Source organism: Phyllobates terribilis, unplaced genomic scaffold (genome assembly GCF_046119375.1).
Source record: "Phyllobates terribilis strain yellow unplaced genomic scaffold, ASM4611937v1 Scaffold_5__5_contigs__length_657084704, whole genome shotgun sequence".
In the NCBI taxonomy this organism is placed as follows: Eukaryota; Metazoa; Chordata; class Amphibia; order Anura; family Dendrobatidae; genus Phyllobates; species Phyllobates terribilis.
Window position 1 is genome coordinate 68,888,675 of NW_027362765.1, and position 14,857 is coordinate 68,903,531.

Here is a 14,857-nt window from a genome sequence, read left to right on the forward strand (position 1 = left end):
TCATCTGCGAAGGCTAATAACTTAACCGATGAATTACCCACTGTGAAACCTTGGAAGGTAGATGAGTTTTGTAAGGTTCTTAAGAAAGGATCTAATGCTAGATTGAATAATAGTGGGGACAATGGCAGGGCCGGCTCCAGGTTTTTGTGGGCCCCAGGCGAAAGAGTCTCTGTGGGCCCCTTTAACACATACCACACTTCATGATGCACAGATACAGCAGAGAAATATATATATAGTACAAGGCCAAAGATTTCACTTCTTACATTACATGACCAATATCTATTGTAAATTCTACAATAGCTCAGAAACCGGCGAATCGCTCCATACAGAATAATGGCCCCCATAAAATGCTGCATACAGGATACTGGCCCTCATATTACGCTCTGTACAGGATACTGGTCCCCTTATAATGCTCCATACAGAATACTGGCCCCAAAATAATGCCCCATGCAGGATACTGACAACCATATTACTCTCTGTACAGAACACTGGCCCCCTTATAATGTTCCATACAGAATACTGACCCCCAAATAATTCTCCATGCAGGATACTGGCCCCCATATTACGCTCAGTACAGGATACTGGCCCCCTTATAATGCTCCATACAGAATACTGTTCCCACCACATAATGCCCCATGCAAGATGTCACCCCCTCTTATAATGCCCCATGCAGGATGTCTTCCCTCATTTAATGCCCCATGCAGGATGTCGCCCCTCATATAATGCCCCATGCAGGATGTCACCTCTCCCCCTATATAATGGCCCATGCAGGATGTCACCGCCTCTTATAATGTCCCATGCAGGATGTCACCTCTCCCCCCCATATAATTCCCCATGCAGGATGTCACCCCCTCTTATAATACCCCATGCAGGATGTCACCCCCTCTCATAATGCCCCATGCAGGATGTCACCCCCTCTTATAATGCCCCATGCAGGATGTCACCCCCTCCCCTTATAATGCCCCATGCAGGATGTCACCCCCCTTATAATGCCCCATGCAGGATGTCTTCCCTCATTTAATGCCCCATGCAGGATGTCGCCCCTCATATAATGCCCCATGCAGGATGTCACCCCCTCTTATAATGCCACATGAAGGATGTCATCCCCCCCCCCCTTATAATGCCCCATGCAGGATGTCACCCCCTCTTATAATGCCCCATGCAGGATGTCATCTCTCCCCCTCTTATAATACCCCATGCAGGATGTCACCCCCTCTTATAATACCCCATGCAGGATGTCACCCCCTCTTATAATGCCCCATGCAGGATGTCATCTCTCCCCCCCTTATAATGCCCCATGCAGGATGTCACCCGCTCTTATAATGCCCCATGCAGGATGTCATCTCTCCCCCTCTTATAATACTCCATGCAGGATGTCACCCCCTCTTATAATGCCCCATGCAGGATGTCATCTTTCCCCCCCTTATAATGCCGCACGCCTCCATATATTAAAAAACAAAATAACAAACACTCAACCTCACTTCTCACCTGCTGCTCCGGACCCCTCACCCGCGCCGGCGTCTTCCCGCTCTGCGCTGCCTGTGACTGCTCAGGATAGAGCGTGGTGTAAAGACGTCACCGTGCCCTCTGACCTGAGACGTCACAGTGCAGCAGCCGCGGAAGAGACCGGAGCTGCTGCGGAGGCACAGGGAGAGGTAAGTATTGTGCCGGGTGCCGGGGCCCTGAGCAAGCGGGGGGGAGAGCGGGCGCAGGCACAGCACCGCTCACGGGTCTCATAGTGCGCAGGGGTCCCCGACAGTGAGTGGGCCCCTCCGCCTGCTCAGGGCCCCAGCACTTGCCCGGATGCGCCGGGTGCTGACGCCGGCCCTGGACAATGGACATCCCTGCCTTGTGCCACGCTGTATTTGGAAGTGATCAGAAAATGTATTGTTTATGTAAAGTCGGGATGTAGGATTTTTATATATTTGTTTGACAGCTTCGCAGAATTGTGGACCGAAGTTGTGGATTTCTAACAATTTAAGTAGGTAGGATCAGGAAACGCGGTCAAAAGCCTTGTCTGCATCAAGGCTCACTACAATGCTTTGTTTGTGACCGTTTACTCTGCCTGAGGATATCGCCCCTATTGCTGTTCTGATATATGTAATGGATTTCCCATGAACGAATCCCGTTTGATGTGGTGATATTAAATCAGGGATTATCTGTTGAAACCTGTTTGCTAGAATTTTTGTAAAGATTTTGAAATCAGAGTTGAGTAGCGATATTATTCTATAGCCGTTAACCTGTAAGGCGTCTTTGCCTGATTTGGGTAGTATAATAATGTTAGCCTCATTGAACCTATCAGGTAGTTTACCGTTCTTTATTATTCCATTGAATACCTCGCATAGATGTGAACTTATTGTAGTTCCGAGTATTTTGTAGTGTTCATTTCTAAAACCATCCTGTCCTGGAGCTTTGGATAAATGTAAGGTGTTAATGGTTTATAACACTTCTGTTGGGGTAATAGGACTATTTAGTATTGTTCTGTGTTCTTCTGTGAGTGTAGGGGTGACAATGCTTTGGAGAAAGCATGAGCTTTCATCGAGTTCTTCTCTTTCCTTCTTGTATAAAGAGCTAAAAAATGTCCTGAACTCGTCTACTATCTCTTCATATTTAAATACTAGTTGACCACTTTTTTATGGATTTTGTTTATTCTAGTTTGCATTCTGAAGGGTTTGGTGAAGGACGCAAGCAAACGTCCTGGTTTGTTTCCCCATTTGAAGTATTTGTGTTTTTGGTAATCTAAATTATGTAATGCACTTTCATATGCCAATGTGTCTGCTATTTCTTTTGCCTCTAGAAATTTTTTTTTGTTAGTGGGAGTATTATTGGATTTGAAGTTTTTGTATGTTTGTGTTAGTAGTTTCTGTGTTTCTATAGTTTTTTCCATCAATTTCTTCCTTTTATTGCTTGTATAAGAAATGATTTGTCCCCTTATCACAGTTTTGGATGCAGCCCAGAACAAGGAAGCATTTTGACTCTGTTCCTTATCATTTTTATAGATGTCCCAGGAGGCTTGTAGAAATGTCCTAAAATATTCTGATTTATATAAGTAGGCGGGAAATCTCCAACTTCTCTCTCTTTTTATTGGGCAGATTAAGTGTGAGCTGAATATTACCGGGGCATGGTCTGAAATATGAATATTTAGAATATTCGATTGAAGCACTAGTGGTAACATAGATGTGCCCAAGAGCCAACAGTCTATTCTGGCGTGGGAGTTATGTACATGGGAATAATGTGAGTAATCTCTTTCCAATGGGTGTTATAGTCTCCAGATGTCTATCAGTCCCAGCTGATTCAATAATCACTGAATGTAACCACTCTGCGATGACTGTTGTGTAGAATGGGGATTAGATCTATGCAATAGTGTATCATGAACTTCATTGAAGTCTCCCCCTATAATTAAAGTTAGGTGTTTCCCAGTCAATTATGTGTGTTATTAGTTGTGCCTGAAACTGAGGATCATAGACATTCGGTGCGTATATATTAACCAGACTGTAGGTTATTTCCTCAATAATGACTTTAACCAATAAAAATCTTCCTTGAGGATCTGCTAACACATCCAAAATCTCATGATTGACATTTTTGTTGAAGAGTATGGCTACTCCTCTTTGTTTTTTCTTATAAGAGGCTTCTACACCTAGAATATATTTTTTACTGAATAAAGCAGGATGGTTATCCTTTATCCAGTGGGTTTCCTGCAAGAAAATAACATGGAAATGTGTGCGTTGTAAATAATTCAATACTTTTTTTCCTTTTAACAGGAGAGTTAAGCCCATTCATATTCCAAGAACACCACTGAATAGGTTGTGTTGTGAATATCTCTGGATCAGCTGTGTGCGCCATTAACCTATCCCCAGACTAACCATGAAGTTATTAAGATTTGTATTCCAGCTCTCCACTTATCCCAGCGAGTAAGTGCTAGAGCTTTTAAGACCCGTAAGCTATGTAGGAGCATGCAGAAACCCTCCCTCCCTCCCAACATCAGAAAATTCTCCCAAAAACTAACATTACTTAAGAAAAGTAATATGAACAGATATAACATTTCAATAATGCTAGGTATATGTGGGCTTAGCCACTGCCTGGGAAAAAACAGAGAAATCAGTGACATCACAATAGAATAAAAGGAATGAAATAGATAAACAATGTAACTCTAAATGTTCAAGTATCACCCAGGTCACGAGGTGAAGATTGGATTTCTGTGCGTAGATAGGTCAGGGCCTTTGTTGGATCATCTTTCCAGATATGATGAAACGTAGAATAGCCGGGTACTGTAAGCCAAACTGAATATTGTTCTCCACCAAGATTCTGCATTAAAGGCTTTGAGCCTCGTCGCTAGGGCTGCAGAATAGTCCTGAAAGAGAAGGAGTTGTTGTTGTAGATTAGCTTTCGTTTCTTCCTGAAGGCTGATAGTATTCGTAGCTTGTCTTGAAAGTCTAGAACCTTGAAGATGACAGGCCTAGGTCTGTCTTTTTCGCCATTCCTCAGTGGCCCTACACGATGAGCTCTTTCTATCATAACCTCCTTTAGTGTTGGATTCAAGTTCAATGATTTAGGAAGCCATGCTGAGGTGATATTAATAAGATCAGACGCTGGGATAGACTCAGGGAGGCCTACCAACCTCAGATTGTTGCGACGTGATCTATTTTCAAGGTCGTCAACTTTTTCTAGCAGGAAGGAGGTCTCTCTTTCTTTGGTTGCCAACCTATCTGTAATGTCTTTTACTGCATCTTCTAGGTCAGAGACTCTCTGTTTGGCCTCTGCGAGGCGTGACCCTTGAGTATTGACCTGTGAAATGATTCCCTCTAGTGATGCCTGAAAGGCCGTCAGCCTGCTGTCAATTTCTGGCATCAGACGGTCCATTATGGCTTGGGCTAAGGGTTGTGGGTCATCTTTGGTTGCCTCGTTTACCAGTTTTGTGGGAGAATTAGCGTTTTGAGAGCGTGTCGAGGTTCTACCTCCTTTGTTTTTCCCCACAAATTTATCCACGGTGTGTAGAGTTCCAATTGAGGTTCTGTGTAAAAGGTGGTGACGTCACTTAAGGTTTGATAATCACATGAGTCTCTGTAAGGCAGTCAGCCAAGAAGCTTTAAATGGTAGGTTACATAAAGGAATGTCTGTTGCTGTGTGTATGGTGCCACCTGCGCCTGTTGACCCTAGGGTTTCCGGAGATCTGGGCTGATGTTTAATGCCCTTGTCCGGTCCTTATCCCGGTCTTCATATCTCTGGTGAGTAAATGGAAGACAATTCCTGTAGCCAGGAGGCTCTATTAAAATGCAGCCTATTTTGTCTGCCTCCCAAGGGTCTCCTATGAGTCACTGATTAGATCAAAATAGATGTGGAGTAGAATCATAGAATGTTAGAGTTGGAAGGGACCTCCTGGGCCATCTGGTCCAACCCCCTGCTCAAAGCAGGATTCACTAAATCATCTCAGACAGATGTCTGTCCAGCCTCTGAAGACGTCCATTGAAGGAGAACTCCCCACCTCTCGTGGCAGCCTGTTCCACTCATTGATCATCCTAACTGTCAAAAAGTTTTTTCTAATATCTAATCTATGTCTCCTCCCATTCAGTTTCATCCCATTGCTTCTAGTCTTTCCTTGTGCAAATGAGAATAAAGATGATCCTTATACAATGTGACAACACTTTAAGGGTGTCAGTTCTTTATTATATCTGTGGAATATGAGCTTTTCTTGTTGTATGGGCTAACAGTTCTGACATCCAGGGTCATAGCACTATGTGGCTGCGTATGGAGGGTGATTTTTTATAAAATGGCCGTGGCTCTTGTGGGCATATCCCTCCACCCAGCCACCGCAAGCTCACTGGTGTTCACCGGGTCTCCAGGGACCAAACGTTGCCGCAGGTCCGGGTACCGTTCTCCACGGCGGTGCCTCCCGTCCCAAGCCACCCGGCACATCCAGGGATGGATGGACGACCACAGCAAGGCCACCGCAGCCACGACCAGAACCCTCCACCGAGCCGCCACCGACACCTGCGCCACTCACCCTGGGACCAACCGGCTCGACAGTCTCCTCACATTCGCAGGCGCCGCTCGGGCCCCGCTCCTCGGCTTCTCCACAGATGGTAGGTGGGTTGGATGTTTCAATAGCGAGGGAGGGTAGGAGGGCAGAGTGCTTGAGCCGGAGCTGTGTGAGAGGAAAAAAGTAGTCCGTGCCAGCGTTAGGCCTCAAATTGAAATATGGCCTTTTCTTTGTTTATGGGCTGCGGGGTCTTTTCTTCTCGCTTCCACAGGGCTGTAGAGGGTCTGGGGGTTACAGGGAGTCCTTTTTTCAAAGATTTGGTTTGACCAAAAGCCCCTAATGAAGGCAAGATGCGGGAGCTGATGTGAGGCACGTCTTCTTAGCTCAACGTCCAGGCCACGCCCCTATATCGCCTATTTAAAATATCATGTAACGTCTCATCTTGAGATAAGACAGGAATGTATTTTGTTATGATGGTTTTTATTTTATTGAATTGGGTGCTATCAGGGGTGCTAAAGGTGATAACCTGATCAGTGTCATTAAGGTGTTTATTTTTCTTTTCTTTGATTTTATTCATAACATTGGGAATAGAGAGAAAATAAATGTTTTTACATTGGCCATGTCTATCATTTTATTGGTATATCCTCTTTCTCTAAGTCTCGTTTTTATGATAGATGATTCTCTCTGGTATAAATCATCATCGGGGCATAATAATTGTTTTCCCCTCACAAATTCGCCATTTGGAATTGCTGCAATGGTGTGGAAAAGGTGACAGTATAAAGTTTTTAGATGATTCATTGCTCCATAGCTCCTCCTAGGGGCTGGGGCCTGGATTTCTCTGCTCTGTACATACTTACATTCATTTAAATAGATAATTATTTTTGTTCCTTGAGATCTGATCTCACCGAGATTCAAACCCCCAACCTGCATCATTGTAGGCAACAGCAAAACGTATGAGCCACAGACTGCACTGACAATCACGGTGGACTTATCTTTACATGAATGTACATTGTAGACTCAAAAATTACAGGTAGTGTGTACTGGTACATAACATAGAGATACATCTACAGTGCTGGCCAAAAGTATTGGCACCCCTGCAATTCTGTCAGATAATAATCAGTTTCTTCCTGAAAATGATTGCAATCACAAATTCTTTGTTATTATTATCTTCATTTAATTTGTCTTCAATGAAAAAACACAAAAAGAATTGTCCTAAAGCCAAAATGGATATAATTCCACACCAAACCTAAAAAAGGGGGTGGACAAAAGTATTGGCACCCTTTGAAAAATCATGTGATGCTTCTCTAATTCGTGTAATTAACAGCACCTGTAACTTACCTGTGGCACCTAACAGGTGTTGTCAATAACTAAATCACACTTGCAGCCAGTTAACATGGATTAAAGTTGACTCAACCTCTGTCCTGTGTCCTTGTGTGTACCACATTGAGCATGGAGAAAAGAAAGAAGGCCAAAGAACTGTCTGAGGACTAGAGAAACCAAATTGTGAGGAAGCATGAGCAATCTCTAGGCTACAAGTCCATCTCCAAAGACCTGAATGTTCCTGTGTCTTCCGTGCGCAGTGTCATCAAGAAGTTTAAAGCCCATGGCACTGTGGCTAACCTCCCTAGATGTGGACGGAAAAGAAAAACTGACGAGAGATTTCAACGCAAGATTGTGCGGATGGTGGATAAAGAACCTCGACTAACATCCAAACAATTTCAAGCTGCCCTGCAGTCCGAGGGTACGACAGTGTCAACCCGTACTATCCGTCGGTGTCTGAATGAAAAGGGACTGTATGGTAGGATACCCAGGAAGACCCCACTTCTTACCCTGAGACATAAAAAAGCCAAGCCGGAGTTTGCCAAAACTTACCTGAGAAAGCCTAAAACGTTTTGGAAGAATGTTCTCTGGTCAGATGAGACAAAAGTAGAGCTTTTTGGGAAAAAGCATCAACATAGAGTGTACAGGAAAAAAAAAGAGGCATTCAAAGAAAAGAACACGGTCCCTACAGTCAAACATGGCGGAGGTTCCCTGATGTTTTGGGGTTGCTTTGCTGCCTCTGGCACTGGACTGCTTGACCGTGTGCATGGCATTATGAAGTCTGAAGACTACCAACAAATTTTGCAGCATAATGTAGGGCCCAGTGTGAGAAAGCTGGGTCTCCCTCAGAGGTCATGGGTCTTCCAGCAGGACAATGACCCAAAACACACTTCCAAAAGCACTATAAAATGGTTTGAGAGAAAGCACTGGAGACTTCTAAGGTGGCCAGCAATGAGTTCAGACCTGAATCCCATAGAACACCTGTGGAGAGATCTCAAAATGGCAGTTTGGAGAAGGCACCCTTCAAATATCAGGGACCTGGAGCAGTTTGCCAAAGAAGAATGGTCTGCAATTCCAGCAGAGCATTGTAAGAAACTCATTGATGGTTACCGGAAGCGGTTGTTCGCAGTTATTTTGGCTAAAGGTTGTGCAACCAAGTATTAGGCTGAGGGTGCCAATACTTTTGTCTGGCCCATTTTTGGAGTTTTGTGTGAAATGATCAATGATTTGATTTTTGCTTCATTCTCTTTTGTGTTTTTTCCTTGCAAGCAAATTAAATGAAGAGAATAATACCAAAGAATTTGTGATTGCAATCATTTTCAGGAAGAAACTGAGTATTATCTGACAGAATTGCAGGGGTGCTAATACTTTTGGCCACCACTGTATATATAACAGTGCATTTCTACATACCTGTATACTAGAGGGAAGATAAAAGTCAGATATTTTTTTTCCTATAAATTACTAAAAATAATGAAAAACCATTACATAAATGTCATTTTAATGCGCTTTGAAAAAAAATAATCACATCTCAGCAGAGACAAAATGGAACACTAAGGCAGTGTTCACACCTTATATAGTTACTATATTTCTTCTAGTTGTTTTCTGCAGGTAGATGTGACCTTGTCCTCATCACACAGGACTATTGTGGATCCTGATGAAGAAGTTGGTCCAACTGTGAAACGCATTGAGAATAAAGCTCACGGTGAATCCTGTACAGCGTCTTCTGGGTTTCTTCCTTCCAACATCAGCAGCGCAGACTACCACTCCTATCCTCCTATTATTTCTCCACACGACGGAATCACAATCTTCTCTGATTATTCAGTTTTTGTTGCACTTTTTATGCCTTTTCCCCCTTGTTTGATGCGTTTCTGCTGCAGATGTGAAGCCGCGTTTATAAAGCTTTTTTAATAGTTCAGAAAAGCTTTATTTAATCGGTTAAAAATGCAACAGCGGATTTTACATGATGTTATTCAGGCTCCACAAAGAAACTTTATAGAGAAAAAATCCACCAAAACCGCAGAGTTCAGCAGAGTCTGTAGACGTTCAGTGAGCGCAGATCTCATGAAACCGCCCGAAGCCGAGCAGAGTTTATCCCTCTCTCTATTCTGGGAACCTTTGCAGTTCTGCTTCCAGGACCTGTGATGATGTCACAGTCATGTGATCAGTCACATGGGGGGAGGAGCAGGATGGGGCTTGTAGGAAGTGAAGGGTTTTCTGTGTAGGAAGCGGCCACAGGTAAGAGCTGAAGCTGAGGAGAAGTCTACACTGGGGACCGGTAATGAGGGAGCAGGGACTGTGTGATAGAGGGGACAGGACTCAGTCCTGGAGGAAGCACCGGAACTCTACACTGGGGACCGGTAATGAGGGAGCAGGGACTGTGTGATAGAGGGGACAGGACTCAGTCCTGGAGGAAGCACCGGGACTCTACACTGGGGACCGGTAATGAGGGAGCAGGGACTGTGTGATAGAGGGGACAGGACTCAGTCCTGGGGGAAGCACCGGGACTCTACACTGGGGACCGGTAATGAGGGAGCTGGGACTGTGTGATAGAGGGGACAGGACTCAGTCCTGGGGGAAGCACCGGGACTCTACACTGGGGACCGGTAATGAGGGAGCGGGGACTGTGTGATAGAGGAGACAGGACTCAGTCCTGGGGGAAGCACCGGGACTCTGCACTGGGGACCGGTAATGAGGGAGCAGGGACTGTGTGATAGAGGGGACAGGACTCAGTCCTGGGGGAAGCACCGGGACTCTGCACTGGAGACCGGTAATGAGGGAGCAGGGACTGTGTGATAGAGGGGACAGGACTCAGTCCTGGGGGAAGCACCGGGACTCTGCACTGGGGACCGGTAATGAGGGAGCAGGGACTGTGTGATAGAGGGGACAGGACTCAGTCCTGGGGGAAGCACCGGGACTCTACACTGGGGACCGGTAATGAGGGAGCAGGGACTGTGTGATAGAGGGGACAGGACTCAGTCCTGGAGGAAGCACCGGGACTCTACACTGGAGACCGGTAATGAGGGAGCAGGGACTGTGTGATAGAGTGGACAGGACTCAGTCCTGGGGGAAGCACCGGGACTCTGCACTGGGGACCGGTAATGAGGGAGCAGGGACTGTGTGATAGAGGGGACAGGACTCAGTCCTGGAGGAAGCACCGGGACTCTACACTGGGGACCAGTAATGAGGGAGCAGGGACTGTGTGATAGAGGGGACAGGACTCAGTCCTGGGGGAAGCACCGGGACTCTACACTGGGGACCGGTAATGAGGGAGCAGGGACTGTGTGATAGAGGGGACAGGACTCAGTCCTGGGGGAAGCACCAGGACTCTACACTGGGGACCGGTAATGAGGGAGCAGGGACTGTGTGATAGAGGGGACAGGATTCAGTCCTGGGGGAAGCACCGGGACTCTGCACTGGGGACCGGTAATGAGGAAGCAGGGACTGTGTGATAGAGGGGACAGGATTCAGTCCTGGGGGAAGCACCGGGACTCTGCACTGGGGACCGGTAATGAGGGAGCAGAGACTGTGTGATAGAGGGGACAGGACTCAGTCCTGGGGGAAGCACCGGGACTCTACACTGGGGACCGGTAATGAGGGAGCAGGGACTGTGTGATAGAGGGGACAGGACTCAGTCCTGGGGGAAGCACCGGGACTCTACACTGGGGACCGGTAATGAGGGAGCAGGGACTGTGTGATAGAGGGGACAGGACTCAGTCCTGGAGGAAGCACCGGGACTCTACACTGGGGACCGGTAATGAGGGAGCAGGGACTGTGTGATAGAGGGGACAGGACTCAGTCCTGGGGGAAGCACCGGGACTCTACACTGGGGACCGGTAATGAGGGAGCGGGGACTGTGTGATAGAGGAGACAGGACTCAGTCCTGGGGGAAGCACCGGGACTCTGCACTGGGGACCGGTAATGAGGGAGCAGGGACTGTGTGATAGAGGGGACAGGACTCAGTCCTGGGGGAAGCACCGGGACTCTACACTGGGGACCGGTAATGAGGGAGCAGGGACTGTGTGATAGAGGGGACAGGACTCAGTCCTGGGGGAAGCACCGGGACTCTACACTGGGGACCGGTAATGAGGGAGCAGGGACTGTGTGATAGAGGGGACAGGACTCAGTCCTGGGGGAAGCACCAGGACTCTACACTGGGGACCGGTAATGAGGGAGCAGGGACTGTGTGATAGAGGGGACAGGATTCAGTCCTGGGGGAAGCACCGGGACTCTGCACTGGGGACCGGTAATGAGGAAGCAGGGACTGTGTGATAGAGGGGACAGGATTCAGTCCTGGGGGAAGCACCGGGACTCTGCACTGGGGACCGGTAATGAGGGAGCAGAGACTGTGTGATAGAAGGGACAGGACTCAGTCCTGGGGGAAGCACCGGGACTCTACACTGGGGACCGGTAATGAGGGAGCAGGGACTGTGTGATAGAGGGGACAGGACTCAGTCCTGGGGGAAGCACCGGGACTCTACACTGGGGACCGGTAATGAGGGAGCAGGGACTGTGTGATAGAGGGGACAGGACTCAGTCCTGGGGGAAGCACCGGGACTCTACACTGGGGACCGGTAATGAGGGAGCAGGGACTGTGTGATAGAGGGGACAGGACTCAGTCCTGGGGGAAGCACCGGGACTCTACACTGGGGGCCGGTAATGAGGGAGCAGGGACTGTGTGATAGAGGGGACAGGACTCAGTCCTGGGGGAAGCACCGGGACTCTGCACTGGGGGCCGGTAATGAGGGAGCAGGGACTGTGTGATAGAGGGGACAGGACTCAGTCCTGGGGGAAGCACCGGGACTCTACACTGGGGACCGGTAATGAGGGAGCAGGGACTGTGTGATAGAGGGGACAGGACTCAGTCCTGGGGGAAGCACCGGGACTCTACACTGGGGACCGGTAATGAGGGAGCAGGGACTGTGTGATAGAGGGGACAGGACTCAGTCCTGGGGGAAGCACCGGGACTCTACACTGGGGACCGGTAATGAGGGAGCAGGGACTGTGTGATAGAGGGGACAGGACTCAGTCCTGGGGGAAGCACCGGGACTCTACACTGGGGGCCGGTAATGAGGGAGCAGGGACTGTGTGATAGAGGGGACAGGACTCAGTCCTGGGGGAAGCACCGGGACTCTGCACTGGGGGCCGGTAATGAGGGAGCAGGGACTGTGTGATAGAGGGGACAGGACTCAGTCCTGGGGGAAGCGCCGGGACTCTACACTGGGGGTCGGTAATGAGGGAGCAGGGACTGTGTGATAGAGGGGACAGGACTCAGTCCTGAGGGAAGCACCGGGACTCTGCACTGGGGACCGGTAATGAGGGAGCAGGGACTGTGTGATAGAGGGGACAGGACTCAGTCCTGGAGGAAGCACCGGGACTCTGCACTGGGGACCGGTAATGAGGGAGCAGGGACTGTGTGATAGAGGGGACAGGACGCAGTCCTGGGGGAAACACCGGGACTCTACACTGGGGACCGGTAATGAGGGAGCAGGGACTGTGTGATAGAGGGGACAAGACTCAGTCCTGGGGGAAGCATCGGGACTCTGCACTGGGGACCGGTAATGAGGGAGCAGGGAGTGTGTGATAGAGGGGACAGGACTAAGTCCTGGGGGAAGCACTGGGGACCGGTAATGAGGGAGCAGGGACTGTGTGATAGAGGGGACAGGACTCAGTACTGGGGGAAGAATCGGGACTCTGCACTGGGGACCGGTAATGAGGGAGCAGGGACTGTGTGATAGAGGGGACAGGGCTCAGTCCTGGGAGAAGCACCGGGACTCTGCACTGGGGACCGGTAATGAGGGGGCAGGGACTGTGTGATAGAGGGGACAGGACTCAGTCCTGGGGGAAGCATCGGGACTCTGCACTGGGGACCGGTAATGAGGGAGCAGGGACTGTGTGATAGAGGGGACAGCACTCAGTCCTGGGGGAAGCACTGGGGACCGGTAATGAGGGAGCAGGGACTGTGTGATAGAGGGGACAGGACTCAGTCCTGGAGGAAGCACCGGGACTCTGCACTGGGGACCGGTAATGAGGGAGCAGGGACTGTGTGATAGAGGGGACAGGACTCAGTCCTGGAGGAAGCACCGGGACTCTGCACTGGGGACCGGTAATGAGGGAGCAGGGACTGTGTGATAGAGGGGACAGGACTCTGCACTGGGGACCGGTAATGAGGGAGCAGGGACTGTGTGATAGAGGGGACAGGACTCAGTCCTGGAGGAAGCACCGGGACTCTGCACTGGGGACCGGTAATGAGGGAGCAGGGACTGTGTAATAGAGGGGACAGGACTCAGTCTTGGGGGAAGCACCGGGACTCTACACTGGGGACCGGTAATGAGGGAGCAGGGACTGTGTGATAGAGAGGACAGGACTCAGCCCTGGGGGAAGCACCGGGACTCTGCACTGTGGACCGGTAATGAGGGAGCAGGGACTGTGTGATAGAGGGGACAGGACTCAGTCCTGGGGGAAGCACCGGGACTCTGCACTGGGGACCGGTAATGAGGGAGCAGGGACTGTGTGATAGAGGGGACAGGACTCAGTCCTGGGGGAAGCACCGGGACTCTGCACTGGGGACCGGTAATGAGGGAGCAGGGACTGTGTGATAGAGGGGACAGGACTCAGTCCTGGGGGAAGCACTGGCATTCTGCACTGGGGACCGGTAATGAGGGAGCAGGGACTGTGTGATAGAGGGGACAGGACTCAGTCCTGGGGGAAGTACCGGGACTCTGCACTGGGGACCGGTAATGAGGGAGCTGGGAATGTGTGATAGAGGGGACAGGACTCCGTCCTGGGTGAAGCACCGAGACTCTGCACTGGGGACCGGTAATGGGGGGAGTAGGGACTGTGTGATAGAGGGGACAGGACTCAGTACTGGAAGAAGCACCGGGACTCTGCACTGGGGACCGGTAATGAGGGAGCAGGGACTGTGTGATAGAGGGGACAGGACTCAGTACTGGGGGAAGCATCGGGACTCTGCACTGGGGACCGGTAATGAGGGAGCAGGGACTGTGTGATAGAGGGGACAGGACTAAGTCCTGGGGGAAGCACTGGGGACCGGTAATGAGGGAGCAGGGACTGTGTGATAGAGGGGACAGGACTCAGTCCTGGAGGAAGCACCGGGACTCTACACTGGGGACCGGTAATGAGGGAGCAGGGACTGTGTGATAGAGGGGACAGGACTCAGTCCTGGGGGAAGCACCGGGACTCTACACTGGGGACCGGTAATGAGGGAGCGGGGACTGTGTGATAGAGGAGACAGGACTCAGTCCTGGGGGAAGCACCGGGACTCTGCACTGGGGACCGGTAATGAGGGAGCAGGGACTGTGTGATAGAGGGGACAGGACTCAGTCCTGGGGGAAGCACCGGGACTCTACACTGGGGACCGGTAATGAGGGAGCAGGGACTGTGTGATAGAGGGGACAGGACTCAGTCCTGGGGGAAGCACCGGGACTCTACACTGGGGACCGGTAATGAGGGAGCAGGGACTGTGTGATAGAGGGGACAGGACTCAGTCCTGGGGGAAGCACCAGGACTCTACACTGGGGACCGGTAATGAGGGAGCAGGGA

General features: G+C 49.8%; 1 protein-coding gene across 1 annotated transcript in view; it reads left to right on the plus strand.

Annotated features, from left to right (window-relative positions):
- The first annotated feature begins 9,437 nt into the window (after positions 1–9,437).
- Positions 9,438–14,857, plus strand: part of LOC141270747 (gastrula zinc finger protein XlCGF66.1-like) — a 53,229-nt gene continuing 47,809 nt past the window's right edge. Inside the window, exon 1 of the mRNA XM_073680854.1 lies at positions 9,438–9,532. The gene's annotated coding sequence lies outside the window, so the exon portion shown is untranslated. The remainder of the gene's footprint in view (positions 9,533–14,857) is intronic.